Raw genomic sequence first — 19,646 nt, 5'->3', positions numbered from 1 at the left:
CATGTTAGGACAAGAGAAAATAGAAGGAAAAAGGAGTCAGTAAGGAAGAGTGGAAATAATACACATGCGATGATGAGGAAGTTGGGAAAGTTTGGGGCAAAGGAAAAAGATGTAAGGTTAAAATAAGTGGGAAGAAAATTAAAAGAATGCAAAGAATGGACAATGATTTGGACCACTGTATTCCAAGAGTGACTGTGCTTTCCGAAATGACTGATTATCTCTCAGCAGTAATGTAGGCATTGGCAAGGTTACAGCCCTTTACATAAATCTGATATGACATGTTTCTAATTAAATGTTAGACTTTTTACATAACTAAAGGATACAGACTAATTTTTCTGAATCAGAAAACAAACAGACCTTGAAATGTTGGAGTGTAATTAATGTACAACACTGACAAAAACTAATTAAGAAGAAATCAACCAAAAGGGAAATTACATCAGCTATACAGGATCATAACATATTTTGGCCAGTCACTCAAGAAGTAAATCTTCTTAGAATAATTACTTTTGATAACTAGGAAAAGAAAATATTTAGACAAAAGCATGTATTTAATGGTACTGAGCTATATCTTTCTTAAGAGATAAATGCTTTCATTATTCTTTATGTTGCCTGATGAAATTCCAGAATCCAATTTGTACAATACAATAGTTTTCACATCTTCTCCACAACTCCCTTTCCCTTTCTATCCCCTCCTTCTCTTTCTCCCTCTTTCTCTTTCCCTCGTTTCAGTCAAGTTTTAGGTTGTCAGAAGACCATTTTTCTTCTTCAAAATTTTGACTTTATTTTCCAAGTCCGTATTCACTGTTTGATTCAGTTTGCTCTATGTCTTCGGTTATGTTAAAAGCATTTTCTGGGGAGTTTATGGTCATTAACACCAGTCTTGCTGTACGTGGTCTCTGCATCTCCAATCTAATCATCAGTGGAGAGTATAAGGAGAAGCTTTTTCAGTGTTTAACTCATCTGCCATAAATATTCATAAAAAAAAGAAAGACTGCATATGTATGTGCCATTATCTACTGAACTAAATATTGTAATTTAAATTTACTTGTCATGCTTCCAAAAGATATTTTATGGGATCAAGACCTTTGATGAGTACGGAAAGTAAATCCTCTGTTTTTAGCAGGCCTGGGGAGAAGACTCTAGGGAGAGCTCAAGGCTGCCCTAGACAATATCTTGAAGGAGAGGAGCTTTATATGCAGACTTCTTTAAAGCCATCCCTTGCTGTCAGAACCCCTTTTTACTGCATATTCTCATAAGATTCTGAAGTTCCTTCTGACATCAAAAAATTTAAGCTAAAAATTTTAATCTATATAAAGATGATTTGGTATATAACCCTTCCTCGGTATTTGCTTATTCTGAAAGAGCAGCCCTTTTTGTAAGGTACCAAATATGTGGCATTGCATCCCCTTACCTCATTCAAACATCCTTAATTTTCATATTAGCCTAGGCAAACTCAGCATCCTTAACAACTGAGGGCTCCAGAGAGCTACTAAATAATCTCTTGTTGCTGATGGAAATAGGTAAGCCATCCCTGATTTAATCATCTGTTGTGAGGAGTCATCATCAGAAAACCAGTTTATAGACACATGATATACATGTGTACTTATACATATACCTGTTCTATAATGAAAACATAATACACGTGAAAGCAAACTACGCATATTTTTTAACTTTACCCAGTTGATCCAGTACCAAAAGTCAATCAGCCAACCCACTCATCCACTGCCTATGAAACAAACAAACAAACAAAAAAATACAGAAACAAACAAAAACAAGATAATACATAAAAAGAGATGAAGAACAAAATTCAGAACATCAGCTCAGATCTTAACAAATCATTCATGTAAACTGCTTTACAAAAAAAAGAATATGCAATTCTTTATAGAAAGATGTGAAATAAAGCCAATAGACCTAGTCAGGTGAGTGGATTCTAGAATACAGTAACTGTACTCATGATAGGAGTTTCTTCAATTTAGTTTTGGATGTTCAGATTCTGGCAACTCCCCACAACCTTATTTGTCTCCTCTTTATAAACTAAGACCAATTGTTCTATATGCTCTTGTTCCTATGTGATATTCTTTGTATGAGTGCTGGTAACACAACCATCTAGGGTTCAGCTGATGAAAAAATTCATGGTAAACAAAGCACATGGAGAGTGGTGGGATCAGGTTCTTTAGTTTTTGTCCTTAATGCCAAGTATGGGTCTGCCTATCTTAGCCTAGAATTTATTTATCATCTATAGAAAAGGTAACCTTGTATTTTAAAATTGCAAATTTATAGAATAACTGAATATTGCTTCTGAAATATATGCCAGTTTCTTTCTTCCAAATTGTAAGACTTGGCATCATAAGTCAATATAGTAGACCCTCTAGAATTTAAATGATTAATCCTTAAACTCTCTGTGTGTGTGTGTGTGTGTGTGTGTGTGTGTGTTTGTGTGTGTGTGTGTGTATGACTATGAGGCAAGTAGAATTCTAAGATCTACCCTAAATGACCCATCCGCTGGTCTTTTCATGGCCTCTGTAATTCTTAACATCATCGATATATTGGGATATCACTTCTATAATTAGGTTATTTTATATGGCACAACTGAAATTTTAAAAGGGAAATTATCTTGGTTGTCTTGACCTACACTACTACTCCCTTTAAAACAGTATCTTGAGGTCGGGGCCAAATTATGAAGCATGAGAGAAATTCAAGGCAAGGGAAACGATATGTTGTTGGCTTTGAGGGTTTTGGAGGAGAGGGCAGTGGGAGGTTGGGTGAGCCTGGTGGTGGGTATTATGGAGGGCACGTATTGCATGGAGCACTGGGTGTGGTGCATAAACAATGAATTCTGGGACACTGAAAAGAAATTTACAAAATAAATAAAAATAAAAATAAATTAAAACATTAAAATAAAAATAAAAATGGATGGGTCCACATAACAAAGAATGCAGAAAGTCTCTAAATTTTGAGAGAAGCTGATAGCCAGTGAGTATATGGAAACCACAGCACTGTAGATACCAAGAACTCAAAGCTCCATATGAGATCACAGCCCTGGCCATTAACCTTAATTTTGGCCTTGTGAGACTCTGAGCAGAGAACTCAGTCAGGCCATCCCTGGACCCACAGACACTGTTAATTAAAAATGAAGTCTAGTTTTAAGCTGCTAAATGTATGACAATTTGTCATGCTGCTATAGATAAGTAGGGCGCCTGGGTGGCTCAGTGGGTTAAGCCTCTGCCTTCGGTTCAGGTCCTGCATGATCCTAGGGTCCTGGGATAGAGCCCCGCATCAGGCTCTCTGCTCAGCAGGGAACCTGATTCCCTTCCTCTCTCTCTGACTGCATCTCGGCCTACTTGTGATCTCTGTCTGTCAAATAAATAAATAAAATCTTTAAAAAAAAAGAAAAGAAAACTAATACAATATGCAATAATATAATTTTTTTCCTGAAAACCAAATTTGACTTATGCTGCTGCAAGGTTTGCATTTATGAATCCAGTGATTTAGCTAGCAGCGAGCCCAGTCACCCTCCCCCGGAGTCAGTATCTCAATAGAGCTTTGTTGATTTCTACTGGTGATAGAATATTCATATCCTCCCTGGTGATAAGAAAGCATCGTGGAAGAATTTCTGGTTTTGAAGATCTTAGGCAGTAACAGTACTCCAGACTGCTGACTTAGGTGATTTCTGATCATTTAGAATACCCAAGATTGGCTGGATTCTAGGTTAGGAGCAGATTGTAGGCCTGGCAAATCCGTCATGTTGCTTTATGCTACCCAGCAGATAATGAATGCATTTGCTAGTACAACATAACATTTTTGCAGTTTTTTTTACTTAGCTTTTATTTTACTTTAATGGTATTAGTAAGAACTGGATATAAGCCTTAAGACCAAAATACGAACTTTTTGCTTTCTGATGAATATTAGTTATGCTTGGTTGAGCACTTACTACATGCTGAGTACTATTTTAGGTCTATCATGTGCAGTATCTCATTTTTGTCAACAAAACTTGGAAGTGCTATTGTTATTTTCATTGAACAGATGAGAATATTGAGAAAAAGAGCAGGTAACTTGCCTAAGATTATAGTTATTAATGACATATAATTGCATTATCTTCTCATATCAAAAAATAATTCCTAGCAGGTTAATAAAAAACTACATTATCCTCCCTCTTTTTTCTACTATTTTCCAAATTGTCCTTTTAACCTGATATTTGTTTTAGTTGAACTGAATGCTTGTGCTCCCACATTGCTAAAAGAGAGAGAAAGCATTGTTCTATGGGTGAATAATGTAAACTAGAAGTCCCCTGAATAGACAGTTTCCTTATGTAATTATTATGAGAGAATGGCTTATGCCTAACTATTTCAAAGAATAACTGTAGATACTCATCCTCCAACATATTATATCTATGTTGTGGGCGCCAGCTCTCTATCTACCCTATCTAATCTCTATGTAGATGTGGATATAAAAATATTTGGTGGCTTGGAATTCAGGGAAACATTTAACTATTTGCCTTATAGATTTCATCTGAACACAGTTCAAAATTTGGTATTCTCTGATTGACTTAAATTGAGACTGTAAATTTTGAGGAAGTTGTTTATTCTGGGGGCTCTACATCTTATAAATAATTATGCTTGCCATTTTGCTCAGAAATCTGGGCAAACTTTTTGCCTTTCTCTTCCCTCATTTTATTTATTTATTTATTTATTCATTCATTTATTTATTTATTTAGACTAAATATTTATTTATTTATTTATTTTTGACTAAAGCAGGCATTTGGTGCTTCCATTTCCATCATAGAGTCTTGCAGTTACTGATTTTTTCATTTCTCTTAGGTCTAAGATAAACACTGGCCCTGCCCACGAGTTGTTTCTTTTGCCCAGAAAGGTACTCAGTAGCTATATTAATATTTATGGAGGATAGGAACTACCATTCCTGCAGTAAGTTCTCTTTGGCTCCATCTAATCAGATGATCCTTTTTTTTTAAAAGATATTTATTTATTTATTTGAAAGAGCTCACAAGCAGGCAGTGGGGGAGAGAGAGAGAAGCAGGCTCCCTACTGAGCAGAGAGCCCGATGTGGGACTCAAACTCAGGACCCTGAGATCATGACCTGAGCTGAAGACAGAGGCTTAACTCACTGAGCCACCCAGGTGCCCCCAGACTGATCCTGTCTTATACTACCTTACTTTAGCTTTATATAATTACTTTCACTTAATCTTCAATAGATGCCAGGAATGTTATATATAAACAGAGCCCTGTGGAGACTTCATTTTGTTTAATGTGGGACAGTACAAAGGGTATTTACAATGATGGCATACAATGCTCTTCAGGAGGAGGTACAGTAGAAATTTCTCTCAGGCCTCAGTGTCCAAGTGGATTGTAAATTTTGAGGAAGTTGTTTATTCTGGGGGCTCTACATCTTATAAATAATTATGCTTGCCATTTTGCTCAGAAATCTGGGCGAACTTTTTGCCTTTCTCTTCCCTCATTTTATTTATTTATTTATTCATTCATTCATTTATTTATTTATTTAGATTTATTTATTTGAGAGAGAGAGAAAGAATGAGTGGGAGAAGGGGTGGAGGGAGAGAATCTTCAAGCAGACTCCCCACTGAGCCAGGAGCCGGAGGCAGGCTTCTATCTCAGGACCCATGAGATCATGACCTGAGCTGAAACCAAGAGTTGGTTGCTTACCCGACTGAGCCACCCAGGCACCACTCCTCTTTTTTATATTACTTTCTTCACTTTTACTTTCTAATCATCCTAATGCCCTCGTAGAAATTGAAGCATTACCACAATGCTTTTAGAACTGCTGTATACTTTCATAAATAAATAACAATAACAAGTAACAAATGGATATCAGTAGTAATTGACCAATAGAAAGTTTCTTTAATAAGAGATGGTTTCCTTGCTCTTACTCTCCATTGATCTTAAAATTAGCTCTTTTTTTTTTTTTTGCTCTTTCATTAAGAGAACAAGTAGCTAAGTTGTTTTAAATCATCTTTATGAGGAATAACTCTATTGAAACAAATTCATTAAGCTTCAAAAATAGCTTTCAGAGATGAAGAACAGGTAAGATTCATCAAAGGAATGAAAATTAAATTTAGTGAGGTTGTAGAAATGGACAAAAACTCAAGGGAGTTCATCCAGTAACAGTTGAACAATGGTTTCTTTTCAGTTTCCGTCGTGGTAATATGGTGCCATGTAAATAGTTTTAGAATAAATGTTGATGTCCTGTAACACTAGAAAGTGCTTAAGGAGAATCAAGTTAATTTGGGGCCACTTATAGAATGAATATCCACTGTACATAATGATATATAAGAAGTATTTTTAATTAGGTTATCTAAGTATGATAAATTGTCATAGCACTTTGGTCATGCTGACATGTAGCTAATTTAAAAAACCATCTCTGTATTTTCTGAACAAAAAGTCAGATTAGTAATAGTTCTACTATATATTTCTTCTGGTGATGAAGGCATGGGATACTTTTATCCTTATTCGAAGTGATGTCTCGCTTTCACCAGTTTATACATTTTAAAGTTTCAAACTTATGGTTTGCATATAAAACACTTTTTATTGGAAGAAGTAACTTAAACTCGACCTGAGTTGAATGTTCTTTTCAGAACTTGGCAACAAATAAAAACTTATCTTCCTCTTCACTCTCCCTCTTCACCAAAGACACTCTGGAGGAAGGGAGGGAAGAATTTTACTATGAGCTTTTAATATAGTTGTCTGATTGATTTACCATATGCTTCTTTTAAAAACAGTGTTAAACTGTTTGAATCTTATTTTAAAACTATTGGAAATTTCTGAAAAATGTAGCAACAAACATAGACACTCATATAGGCGCCTCAGGAAACAAAAGAACATTGGTGGTCTTTATCAGTGACTTGTTTGTATTTGTATTATACTTTATTTATGAGAACACAAACATAAGTTAATTCTCATAACTTCCCCTTGAAATGATAAATTAACCTATTATTATTATTATTATTAAGATCAACTAAGGATCAGAATTTTGCCCAAGGTTATTCAGCTGGTAAGTTTCAGAGTAAAATTTAAACCAGATTGTTTTAATGCCAAACCAGAGAGACTTTGGCATTAAAATATTCCATTATTTTCCTTCTCTTTAATCTTCACTTCTTTTAGCTGTGCCCAATATTGAGCTTTCTTTCCTCTGAAATTAAGAAATTTGATTGTTAGGAATCAGAAATGCAAGAATTTTCAAGTGATGATAATTAACACAGTATCTAAGCAACTGTCTTGGCTGTCAAAGTATTTAAGGGAGCGAGAGGTAAGACAATCCTTCCGAACTGAAAGCTACCTTGTGAGAAGTATGGGGATTGGACAATCTTTGCCGAACACATTTCTTCCTTACCCATTTTCAAGATAAAATAGAAAATAAGAAACAGCTTTCATTGCCAGTCTTCGTGGTCACATTCTTTGAGATAATTATATGGATCGCTTAAATCAATTCGAGCACTAGGCTCATGTTTAGAGCGAAATTCCATTGCACTTAAGATATTCACATCCCAGGCTATGAAACCCTTAAGAATATATCTTTAGTAACCAGGCTGAATATTTCTCAGAGCCTTTTAACACCTTCAGAAGCCAAATGTTGACATGATGGTAACGACAAGGAATAGCTTCAAGATTTATTATCAACGGTGTGGGACAATTTTGGAAAAAGAGAAATTTAAAATTCCATTCTGTTTAACAAACACCTTAGTCTGGGTTACAGTGAAAATCCAAATAACATTCTGGATTTCCATTTTTTTTTTTTAAGAAGACACACCTATAATTTAAATATTATCTGCTGAAGGTGTGGGGTTCCTGGTTAGGAAGTGACTGACACAGTGAGCATCCAATCCAAGTGAATATATCGGTGAGGACCTGTTTCCCACCCTGACTTTGCCAGGGCATTTAAACTATGAAACCACCCACTACAAAGCATAAGGAAGGAAACCACCGACTTCGGGTGTTTCTCATGTATACACCTGTTTCACCCTTAAGAGGCAGTTTGAGTGACTGGGTTCTGGAGTCAGACTCCCTGTGTGTGAGTCCCAGGCCTGAACGCCAACTGTACAGCCTTGGAAAATCATACAACCCTTCTGAGCTTCAGACTCCTGTTTATACGCTACTTTATGAGTATGAGGTAAGATACACTTGTTAACTGCTTAACTTAGAGCTTGGTCCATGGTAAGTGTTTCATAAATGTGAGTAGCTCTATCATCAAATGACTCCTTCAGTCAATATCGACAAAAGCTGATCCACCATATAGTGGTCAGGGAACCCTTCATGGAAGGGACAGGATTTCAGCTGGAACTAAGGCTCACTGCACCAGGCATGAGTTCACTTCAGATCTGCCTCCCAGTCTTTTGCTGAGAGCCAAGAATTGGGCCAAGTAGATCACACCAGCTCTTCTCTCTCCTTAGTACCTCCCAGTCTACTCATCTTATAAATATGTGTCTTCAACACAATAGAGGAAGTGAAAATAGATATCATACACACACACACACACACACATATATACACACACACATATACATACATACAGATCTGTAGTTATCTAGCAAGACATAAGGCTTCTATGAATTCTGTCACAAAATAGACATGCTGAGAAATTATTTCTCCAAATCTGTTCTCAGTTTCAGCCCTGACAGCAAATCTGAGACATGATACTTTACTTGTGTGTTTTTCTACCACACCAGCAGTATTTAAGGCTGTTTACATGAACAAAAGTTACAATGTGTACAGCAATAGATATATACATATATATATATATATATATATGCACACACACACACAGTAAATATAAATGTAGATATAGATAAAATGTAATCTGTATGCATCAGTATCACCTCATAAAATAATTTCCATAACTCTATAATACAGTGTATATTGTGTTATGTTCTCCACAATACCACATCCTGTATTATATATTGTTAATTATGTATTATTTTACATTATGGCATAAAAATATAAATAAAGAAGGTGAAGCAAATACAGAAAACAAGAGTTGTGAACATAATATGAAATCAGGAGACAGGTATGTATATAAAAATGTATATTATTTTGTCTTATAACACATATAGATACATATAATACTGAATTTTTTCTGGGCAGTAGGTGTTAGATTTCAAGGGACCCCATAAAAACTCCTCCTAATGCACTGCCTAACTTCAGATCCAGTTGAGTAACAGAAACGAGACTCAGACAAATAGAGTTCAAAATATCTCCTTTACTACTGATAAAGGCTAGGTTGAAATTTACAATTCAGGTATGAAGCGATTATGAGCATCCTAATGTAAAATTCCAGAAGTAAATATGCCATCAGTCTGAGGCAATGGAGGTTAACCACAGTTCTCAGATGAGTGTCTGATCCAGTAAATCTTAGTGCATGGAGGGATAAAATCAGATTTCTTGACAGGCAGGAAATCCCCCCCCTCCAAAAAAGGAGGTTGAACCATTCAAGCCTAGTATCTTCTCCTACCCACCAATTAGCCCAGTCGTTCTTCCTCAGGAAGAGTGAGTAAAGGGATCAACAGAGAACGCACCCCCCTCTAAGATGGCGACTTTTAATCTGTTAAGCTTAACTATGAAGTTCAATATAGCTCTTCCCTTTAACAGAAAACATCCCAGTTTTAGGACAATCATGCTCCCACCTTTATGAGACATACCCCCATGCCAACCAGCACTCTTAGGCGTCCTCTGACAGAATGTAGATTTTGCTCTTAGAAGCTCTAAATGGATCTGAGGTCATCAATAAATTTATCTCAAAGGCCTTCCTATACCTGAGATTGACATTTTACCCTCAGTTCTGCATTCTACCTCAAATTATATCAAGCCACATTAATAATAGAGTTTAGGAAAGACTCTGAAAGGAAAATAAATGCTAAGTAAATATACTAAAAAAAAACACATAAAGATAACCTAAACATAAAGATAAAAACATAGAGATACATACATAAAAACATAGAGAAACATAAAGATAACACAAAGATAACATAAAGATAACACATAAATTCCCCTACTTCTATGAGGTTTTTGAGGAGAAATAAAAGACTACAGATTAACCTCTCCTGCATGTTAAAATCTGAACTTGTTTAAATCCAAAGAGATTATAGCACAAAATCAGAATTGCTTGACTTTGATTTAAAAACACAAAGAATAGACAGTCCAAAACCTCCTTTTCCTAATTCCTCTTGCTTTCTCTTCGTCTTGCCTGGGAAAGACTGGACTCTCTCAGTTACGATGACATGAGTGGATTCTTTGAGATACACGTGTAGTTCCCTTCAGTGGTTTGAGCAGCACTGAACTAGGAAACATCCCCTAGTATAAGGACTCTTAGAGTAGCATATGGGATAGTCCTGTTTTCAGAATGTTTTTAAAACATATGATGGCGGCCAGCCTGGTCACCAGGTCAATCAGAAGTTTCCTCCTTTTTTTGCATACTCAACACAAAGCCTTTGAATGCCTGTTTTCCTGGAAACCCTGGGTTTTTGGCACCTGATGCTCCCTGTGTATTCTCTGAGGTGACAGATGATCTTGTAAGCAAGAATTTTCAGCCCATGGGGTTCTTCAGCCTGAAAGCTATGCCAGTGGCTTCTCCTTGGTTTCCTGCTCTGGAATCCAAGAAATCTACCTCCCAGGGACCTTTCCCTTCCTCCCCATTTTTTTTCCCCCAGCAAGAGCATCAACTTCAGCAGATTCTTAAACCGAGGCTGTCATGAATGTTTGTGAAGCTTTGGCCCCTGGGAGCCTAATGTAAAACAATCCTACCACATTGTCATCAAGACTTTACTAACCTTTCAAAGTTCCAGGGCTTAATTAGCATTTCTGTCTTCTACATCCTACTCAAGGGAGTACATTTCCTCTCTAGTGTGGTGGTTCTCAGCTTTGCCCGCATATCTGAATCATCTCTAGAGTTTTTAGAAATCCTAATGCCTTGGCCACACCTCAAACTATTGAGATCAGAATTTCTCGGGATGGGCCCAGATCAGGGTTTGACATCCCTCAGCTCTTCTTTTAGTTGTTATTTTTTTTCTGAATTATTTTAATCTGCATTTAATTTGGTCAACATACTTAGTGCCCAAGACTGTGTGCTAGATGTATGCCTTCTCATTTCTTTCTGGTGTAGACTTTTTTTTCTAACATAGTCCTATAGATTTTGTCTTGTGGCATCTAACACAGGAATAGATTAAAAAAAAAAAAAATTAAGGCCATCAGGGTGGTTCAGTTGGTTAAGTGGCTGACTGCTGATTTCTGCTCAGTTACAACCTCATCAATGATGAGATCAAGCCTGAGCTGTCTCCTTGCTCAGCAAGGAGTCTGCTTGAGATTCTCCCTCTCTGAGGCTTTCCCCACTCACACTCATTCTCTCTCAGATAAATAAATCAATCTTTTAAAAAATTAGTAAACTAAGTACACCTGAGTGGCTCAGTCTGTTAAGCATCCAACTCTTAATTTCAGCTCGGTTCATGATCTCAGGGTCCTGGGACTGAACCTCTGCACTTGGCACAAATCCGCTTGGGATTCTTATTCTCCCTCTCTCCCTGCCCCTCCCCACTCTCTAAAATAAATAAATAAACAAAATCTTTTAAAAAAATAATTAAAGGCTAGTAAATTATAAATCTTCCAGAAGTAACATTGTTCAAAAATCTTTTAGAACTCTTTGTAGTTTTGAGTTGGGTAATCCTATCCTGGACATGTTCTCCCATCACACTAATAATATCTAACTCAAGATTGAAATTGACCTGTTATTTTCCTGCCTAACTCTCCTTTAATAAGCCTTTCACTGGATCTTCCAGTGACAAGTTCTGGTTAATCTTGTCTTGAGTCTGTCAGGAATAGACAGACTTAACCTGCGTTTGTTAATGTCCACACACACAGGCATGGAAATAGTGCAAGGGTTATTGCTTGGTAATGTCACCCATCAAGTTTTCCAATCACTGGCTTTTGATGTCAATGCAGCCAATATGAGATGCGTCTAGATGAGCGCTAAAGGATAATCACCGTGACATCATGCCAGTCTCTCTGCTCACATTCAATGTGGGCTTTAATGAAGTATAGGTATGGTTGAAAATATGTATTATGACTCCATTTCTTAACATATATGAGAAGGACAAAGAAAATATATATGAAAAATATTGAGGCTGGATCAAATTTTCTCATGCATGTGTTCTCTTTGGAGTTACAATATCAAAACTCTGATTAAATCAAAGACATAAATATGAAAGAAATCAAATCCAGCACAATTAAGATAAAAATCCTTCCACTGAAACTATATTGACTCTCTAACATATATAAAGACATAAAGGAAGTTGAAGGGAATTGGTACATTTTGGTATTGAGAGAAAAAAAGTAGATCATAAAATCAAATGTTTCAAGGCCAGTTAACTACCATTCAGCAGCCTTCTACTGGCAAGATGATTCAGCCTTAGTAATAGCAAAAACTTATGGTCGTCAACAAATTTAAAGATGCTGATCCCTTTAGAAACAGCTCTTCCTTTGCCTCATGCTATTAAAGAAGTGACTTACCTCAGTCCTTTGCTCTGGGTCTTCGGTTATTAATACTCTTTTGGTCATAATTAGCTTCCCAAGTGAGACTACAGAGGCTGCAGATAAAATATTGGTGACCGTAGAAGGATTCAGGTTAGATTTTGGGTTTACTGCAGTTTTGGGGTAATTCTGCCCCTAAAAGATCAAGTCAGGTTTCTAAATTTGTAAAGTTTTGTAAGGCTTTACCACTGAAATTGGACAGTAGAAACAAATTAACATGCTAATTATCTCTTTCACAGGCATTTGACTTTAGCTGGTCCTCCCTGGGACATCCTCTAAAAAATGCATGTTTCCCTATTTTAAATGTCGTTATTACCATCTGATATATATACATCCTCCTCATCATCATCATCACCATGAGTGATAGCAATTTTATGCATAAAAGTTTTAGATACTAAAAGACATGGCTTGTTATGCTTCATGGACCAATAAAGTATGTATTAGGAACAGTTTATTTTGTGTTGGAATAGGAAAGATTGAAACAAAAAATATACCAAATTACTCCATCATTAAAAAAAAAAAATTAGAGGCTATAAGGTTCCAAATCTCTTGGTTTTCAGTCCAACTTCTTGTTTCAATTACTGCGATTGACTCTCCCCCTACCCCTATCCTCATGAGATTACTGATTTCAGCCTACACTAAATTATCTTTCTGGCATCCTTACTTGGGGAACAAGGGCAGTAAGGGGAAAAGGAATGTGAACTGGCTTTGCTATTAGATAAGGTTTCTAAAGCCTTTGCCAAAGTTCTCTACCAATATTATTTGGAGACATTCAATTAGAACTAGATGATACATTTTGCGAGAACTAAGATATTGAAAATCTATTAAGTTTCTGGAGCCTAACAGGATGATGGTGAATGGAGACCTCAATAAACTGGGATAAAACAGACTGAAGTCGAATTTTTCCTGGCAACTGAAACTGGAATATTGCCGCTTTCTGACAAAAAGGAAAGGAAATGAGAAAATAAACATGTGAACAACAAAATACTGTGGTCCCAGAAGGGACACGGACTAGAGAAGGTAGGATTAAGTGAAATCTTCAAATCATCAGCTTTTTTCTTTTGCATTAAAATTTTTCATTTTATTGCTTTATTTCATTTCATTACATTAAATATAAAGAAGCATTACCAATTAGATTTATAAATTTATGATGAATCACCATCTATTAGGATAAATTTTTTAAAACATAAAAGAATTCACGTTTTTATAAATACCTCCTAGCAATATCAAATATTATGATTTTATGATTTTTGAAGTAAATAGAAATCCATTAACTAATTCTCATATTTGACATTTGCTTTTTATACATATTTATTAACTGATTTAATCTAGTTAATAAAATACTGAGCTTTAAAAATAAGTAAATTGGGGGTGCCTGGGTGGTTTAGTGGGTTGGGTCTCTGCCTTTGGCTCAGGTCATGATCTCAGGGTCCTGGGATTGAGCCCTGCATGGGACTCTCTGCTCAGTAGGGAGCCTGATTTCCCCCTCTCTCTCCGCCTGCCTCTCTGCCTACTTGTGATCCCTCTCTTTCTGTCAAATAAATAAATAAAATCTTTAAAAAAAAAAAGCAAATCGAAATAATGGTAAGTTCACTCAAATGTGGGGTTATACTCTTTCAGTAAGTACTCCACCAAATAAGCAAGATCAAAGAAGAGTTGTTTGTAAAAAAAAAAAAAAAAAAGGAAATCAGAAAACAGAGTGACAAAAACAAGGCATTTATTTATTTTTTTCTAGTGTCAATAATACATGCTAGGTAAATCAACCTAGTATTAAAGTATTAAAAGTTGTTCCATCAGTGTGACTAAGGAATGGATAAGAAAACAAAAATTGAAAAGATGTATATTAGAGCAAGTTACATTAGCGGCTGTAACAAACAATTTCAAAATCCCCATGGCTTTACACAATAAAAATTCGTATCTTGCTGACGTGACTGTCCAATAGAGTTCAGGTAGTTATTCAGGGATTTAAACTTCTTTCATGCTAGAACTTCACCATCTTCACCTTGAGACTTCAAGGTCACACTGGTATCTTCTGTTGACAGACTGAGAAAGTATCCTTTCTCCTCACTTATTTGGACCAGATGTGCTGTGTTACTTCCTTTCCCATTCCGTTGGCTAAAACTGGCCACATGACCTAAGCCGGCGTCAAAGAAAGTGGAAAATGTACTTGAGCTGAATGCCCAGGAGGAAAATGAAACTGTGGTGAATACTTGGGAGTTGTCTTAGCCATCATGTTTAACCAGACTAAAGTTTCATTCTGACATAATATTTATTTCCCAAAAGTGAGAATTATAATAAATGCTACTCGAATGTTATAATCCACCTACATCGATGTTATATGTTATTTTTCATACCTGTCGAAGACTGAATGACTGTCAAGTGCTCCCACAGGACAACATGGCCTTGGTATGGTCTTCAGCCTTCAGGATCGGCGACTGGCTAACATAATCAGTGATGATCAAATCGGACTGCAGGCTGATGAATGATGCCAAGCAAAAATTATATGAGGCTTAAAATCTGTACAAAAAAGTCCATTTACGAATTTATAATGTGAAGGCATTTCCCCGTGATGATAAGGCTCAATTCCATGATCGGAACCCCTCTATTTCAGAGTGCAAGTACCTAAGAAGCTAGATAATTCAGCAGAAATTGATTTGACTGGATACAGAATCACAATTCAGTAAACTAAGCAGTCTTGTGGCAGCCCTAATTAGATTCAAATCCTGGACTTAGTATTTAGAAATCATGTAACCTCTGACAATTTACTTGATCTTCCCATCCCTGGTCTCAGTTTACAAATCTATTAAATGCGCACAATTATTGCACTTTCTACAAAGAGTGATTCTGATAATTACATGCAAATCACTGGAAAGAACATAACAGATGCTCACATAGTGAATAGTCAATCCATGCTAGTTATTTTCATCTAGGCCCTGAGGAGATCCAGTAAAACTTCTTTTGATACCAGAGATGATTTCTTTAGTGACTTTTGTGTATATTCAACAAATTTCATATTTCTATCTCCAAACAATGCTGATCATAAAAATAAACCATTCTATCCTGAACTTTTTTTTTTAGGCTGCCACCCTCTTCATTTTACTTTTTTATTTCTTTAGCCGTACTATTATCACAAGTAAGTCAAGAGTCAGGAAGCTGCTCCCAAAAGCTTGGGAGGAATGGGTGTGTGTGTGTGTGCATTTTTAAGGTCAGTTTTATATCACGAGAACAAGCTAAATTCACTTCAGTTTCTTGGGACGGAGACCTCGCTGTGACTCTATCCCAGACCCTATTAGTATTTATACTAAAATCTGCTTTATTTTTTATATGCTAATAGGAACAATTATATCTTCATCCCTAAGTGAATATCAAGGAGTCAACAAGGATCTCAATGTATACATGTTTCACTTTCTTTTTCTTCATGGATTTACTGTATTGTCAATAAAGCTGTTAAAAAGTAAAACAAGATTGGGGAAAAAAGATGAGGTATGGGATGAATTCTAAGCAGAACAACTTGTACATGGAAATGTCTTATAGAACAAGGAGCATAACAAATTCAAGATGGCCAGTACAGCAGAAGAGCAAACTGACATGGAATGGAAAAAAGGGGACACTAGTCAGGTCAAGCCATGCAAGACCTTGTAAGTCAAAGAGTTTTGAATGTATTTTAGTAATCATAGCAAACATAAAATTAAAAATTAGCAAAAATAAAAAGAGCAAATAATAGTAAATTTCCATGGTACTTACTATATAAACATTTTCGTCCTAACACAGCTATACTATCTACTATGCGTACCAGAATTCTATAGATAGAGTAACTGAGGCTCATAAGATAAAGTAACTCACCCAAAGTCTCAGAGGTAAGCTAGAGTCAAGCTCACCTCCTCAGCATCCTTCCACTTAACCAGTAAGTTTCTGTGCTCCTGCATGGCACTATTCTTGTGACTATTAAGAGTAAACATTCATTTAAGGATTTTTTTTTTTAAGATTTTATTTCTTTTGACAGACAGAGATCACAGGTAGGCAGAGAGGCAGGCAGAGAGAGAGGAAAGGAAGCATACTCCCTGCTGAGCAGAGAGCCCGACGCGGGGCTCGATCCCAGGACCCCGGGATCATGACCTGAGCCAAAGGCAGAGGCTTTAACCCACTGAGCCACCCAGGTGCCCCTCATTTAAGGATTTTAAGCAGAGTTTGGCATGGTCAGCTTTGTCTTTTTAAGAGCTTATTCTCATTACAGAGTGAATATATAGCGGAGGAGGCGACAACTTCCTGTAAGTCAACTATTGTTGTATTCCCAGGATAGTGACTTACATTATGGTAACGGTGGTGGACACAGAGAGAGAGAGAAAAAAAAAAGTATTGATAGATGTTTGAAAATAATACTGACAGGTAAAGTGGACATAATGATCCTAATTGAAGTGTAATGCTTGGCACATTCTTTCTGGTCGATTAGATCATTATAAAGACTGGCAAACCTTCCATTTACATCATTTAACAATTTCATTTACAACATTTACAATTTCACTCTTTCATTCAGTGATCTTTGCATTCATTCACGAAGGTAGTTATCAAATCGGAGTATCCTGAACTCTTTTGTAACTTTCTTTCTATCATGCCTATGTGACATTTTCATAAAGTTCCTCATTGGAAATTCAGCTGCCGATTAAGTGCTGAGATCAAAAGGTATCAAAATATTAGGAAAAAACACACACAGTATGTTTTATTAGTCGGAACACATTCTTCGCCACAGCGAATGGCTTGTGACCATCCTCAACAGGTATAAGGAACATGTTCAATAAGAACTCAGGACTGACAGGGTTCCCTGGCAAGGGAAGGCAGTCAGGAAGAAGTATGACTGTTGTTTCCAAACGCACTGTTTTTTTTCATAGTTTTACTCTGAAATTAAGACAAACATATTAAGAAGACCCCATGGGAGCAATATAGTCCTACAGGTCATTTAGATGTGCTTTTTGCTAAGAGACAAATGGATTTGATTAAAATTATTTATAACCAAATGTTACCACTTAAAATGGTGCTGAGTAGAAAGGCTTTTGTAGAAAGGCTTTTCTGTGGATGACTCCTCTGATGATTGGAGAACGAAAGTCTCAAATCCTTTGCGGTATTCTTAAGGATATAAATATTGCTGGTAAATCTCGGGACACATCATCTGCTACGAGGAAGGAAACGGAGTCATTTTTCTACTTAGAGTCCTGACGTCTCCAGGGAGCAGAGACTTAATCTAACACACCTGGCCATGTCAACTCCCTTTTCCCTGAGATTGTGTCGGGGTGCTGGATTACTTACATGGAGTCAAGGCTGTGTGGGTGCAGAGGCCAACGCAGCCCTGGGGACCCTTCCTGGCACTGTTACGCTCTAACCTGACATCTGCTGAAACTTCCCTCTACCCAGGTCACTGTCGGTTGGCTAAGCAACTGTCATCTCTGGTACAGACATCCTCTTTCATAAGCATGGAAAGTATGCCTACATACAGTCCACCATGACATAAACTATCTCTGGCTCTAAAGCCCAGTGAAAAGGGGGTAGAAATTGACAACTTACTACAAACCAGTCCACGCAGAGATGGTGCACTGCTGGTCCCACACCGGGAAGACTATGCAAGCACAGGGATGGCTAAGTCCAGGGCCGTAGGCAGGAGTGATCCTCTGTATTTACTGTGTTCGTAAAATTCAGGTAAATATAATTAAGAGGTTAAAACAGTTTAGTAGGGAACAGTTCAGAGTAAAACGAGGAAAAATAATGGAGGAAAGTACAGAAAGGAAGAATATTTATGTCGGAGCCTCGATTATATTTGCATTTGAGGGTTGCCTGTGGTAGCTTGAGGAAAAGGGGCAGGGATGTTGTCTGGCCATTTGTGTTTATTCCCAAATTTAGGTTTCAGTAGCGTAAGCATAAAAGTCAGCCACATGGACAGCCAGGTGCTCATGCTTCCCTGGCTTCCTTTCTCTGCATGCATTGCCTCACAACTTTGTATCACAGTATGGAAATTGTTAAAAGAAGAAGAAAAAAAATGACAGAAGCCTAAACCATGTCTATTCAGTAGTGAGAATAAACGTGTCTGCAACGCAAAAGCTTCCCAGGAACAGCATTTTGAGTGTATAGTTCTGGGATTTTGCTGAGCTGCAAAAGCGCTCCTTTCCCTAGGTCTTCAAAATTGTTCAACATTCACATTTTATTAGCAAGGAAGCATGAACAAAACAGGTTCCGATAGACACAAAAGCTGTTTTTGCCTCATTATACTGGATGACAAGTGAGAGCTTACAGCTTCACGTCAGATGAGTGGAAAAACAATTATCTGTAGAAAGTATGTGCAAACATTTTTCCTGCAAAGCTAAAGATTCAAGGCAACGTGTCTGGAATGTGTTTCTCCCGTTAGGCTCCCTCCCTTCCATGAAACATCTGTCTCAATTTCCGCTCTTCCTGGAGCCTCCTTTTGGTCTCTGCAGGTCTATTCCTTCTAAATCTGCTTCATTCTGATCCTGCAGATGGAAACCGTATGTCTCCTTGTTTAAGGAAGTATGCCCAATCTTCTCAAATGGAGATTCCTGGCCAAGTTTTACAAAATCTTTGTGTATGGCTTCCTAATGCACCAAAGACAGTATGAGTTGTTTTTGTTTGATTCATGCTTTAAGTACATTTAAAGTGAACATGAACACATTCGTGATTCTTATCAATAAAATCTCTAAAATTAAATGTAGAGCTGTGAAATAGATATATTCTGCACAAGCAATTTTAAAATTATATTTAAGAAGTACTTGTTGATCACCTATCATGCTATAGGTTTGAGTTACAAAGATAAAACATGTAACTTAGAGTGTACCAACTAGTGGGCTTGAATAGGCAGAAAACTGATGGCGTCATTTCAATACAGTGTAGGAAAGGCAGAAGTGGGGAGACCCTACAAAAACACAGAAAGAGACACAATTCAAAAGTGTGAACTGACAAAATAGTTTAGTGTTCCTTTAAAGGGATGATTTTCATTTGTGAAGCAATGTATTCAAATTTATGAAAAAAACACTAAATAATAAACGTTTCCTTAAAATATTGTGATTATCTAAAATATCTATCTAGAATACTCAGAAAATA

At 36.8% G+C, this 19,646-nt stretch overlaps 1 protein-coding gene and 1 long non-coding RNA gene across 3 annotated transcripts in view; one reads left to right on the top strand and one right to left on the bottom strand.

Annotated features, from left to right (window-relative positions):
• EPYC (epiphycan) overlaps positions 1-19,646 on the top strand; it is a 38,567-nt gene that overhangs the window by 3,148 nt on the left and 15,773 nt on the right. The gene's annotated exons all lie outside the window — the stretch shown is intronic.
• The window catches only part of LOC101685476, an 81,316-nt gene continuing 75,933 nt past the window's right edge, over positions 14,264-19,646 (bottom strand). For both annotated transcript variants that reach the window (XR_001178797.2, XR_006607539.1), the window contains exons 3-4: positions 14,900-15,020; positions 14,264-14,679 (exon numbers count right to left, since the gene is read on the bottom strand). This is a non-coding gene — a long non-coding RNA (uncharacterized LOC101685476). The remainder of the gene's footprint in view (positions 14,680-14,899; positions 15,021-19,646) is intronic.

This window comes from Mustela putorius, unplaced genomic scaffold (assembly GCF_011764305.1).
Source record: "Mustela putorius furo isolate JIRA1106 unplaced genomic scaffold, ASM1176430v1.1 tig00000640_pilon_pilon_pilon, whole genome shotgun sequence".
Classification (NCBI taxonomy): domain Eukaryota; kingdom Metazoa; phylum Chordata; class Mammalia; order Carnivora; family Mustelidae; genus Mustela; species Mustela putorius.
The sequence above is the reverse complement of the archived record's forward strand: the minus strand, read 5'-3'. Positions and strand labels throughout refer to the sequence as shown.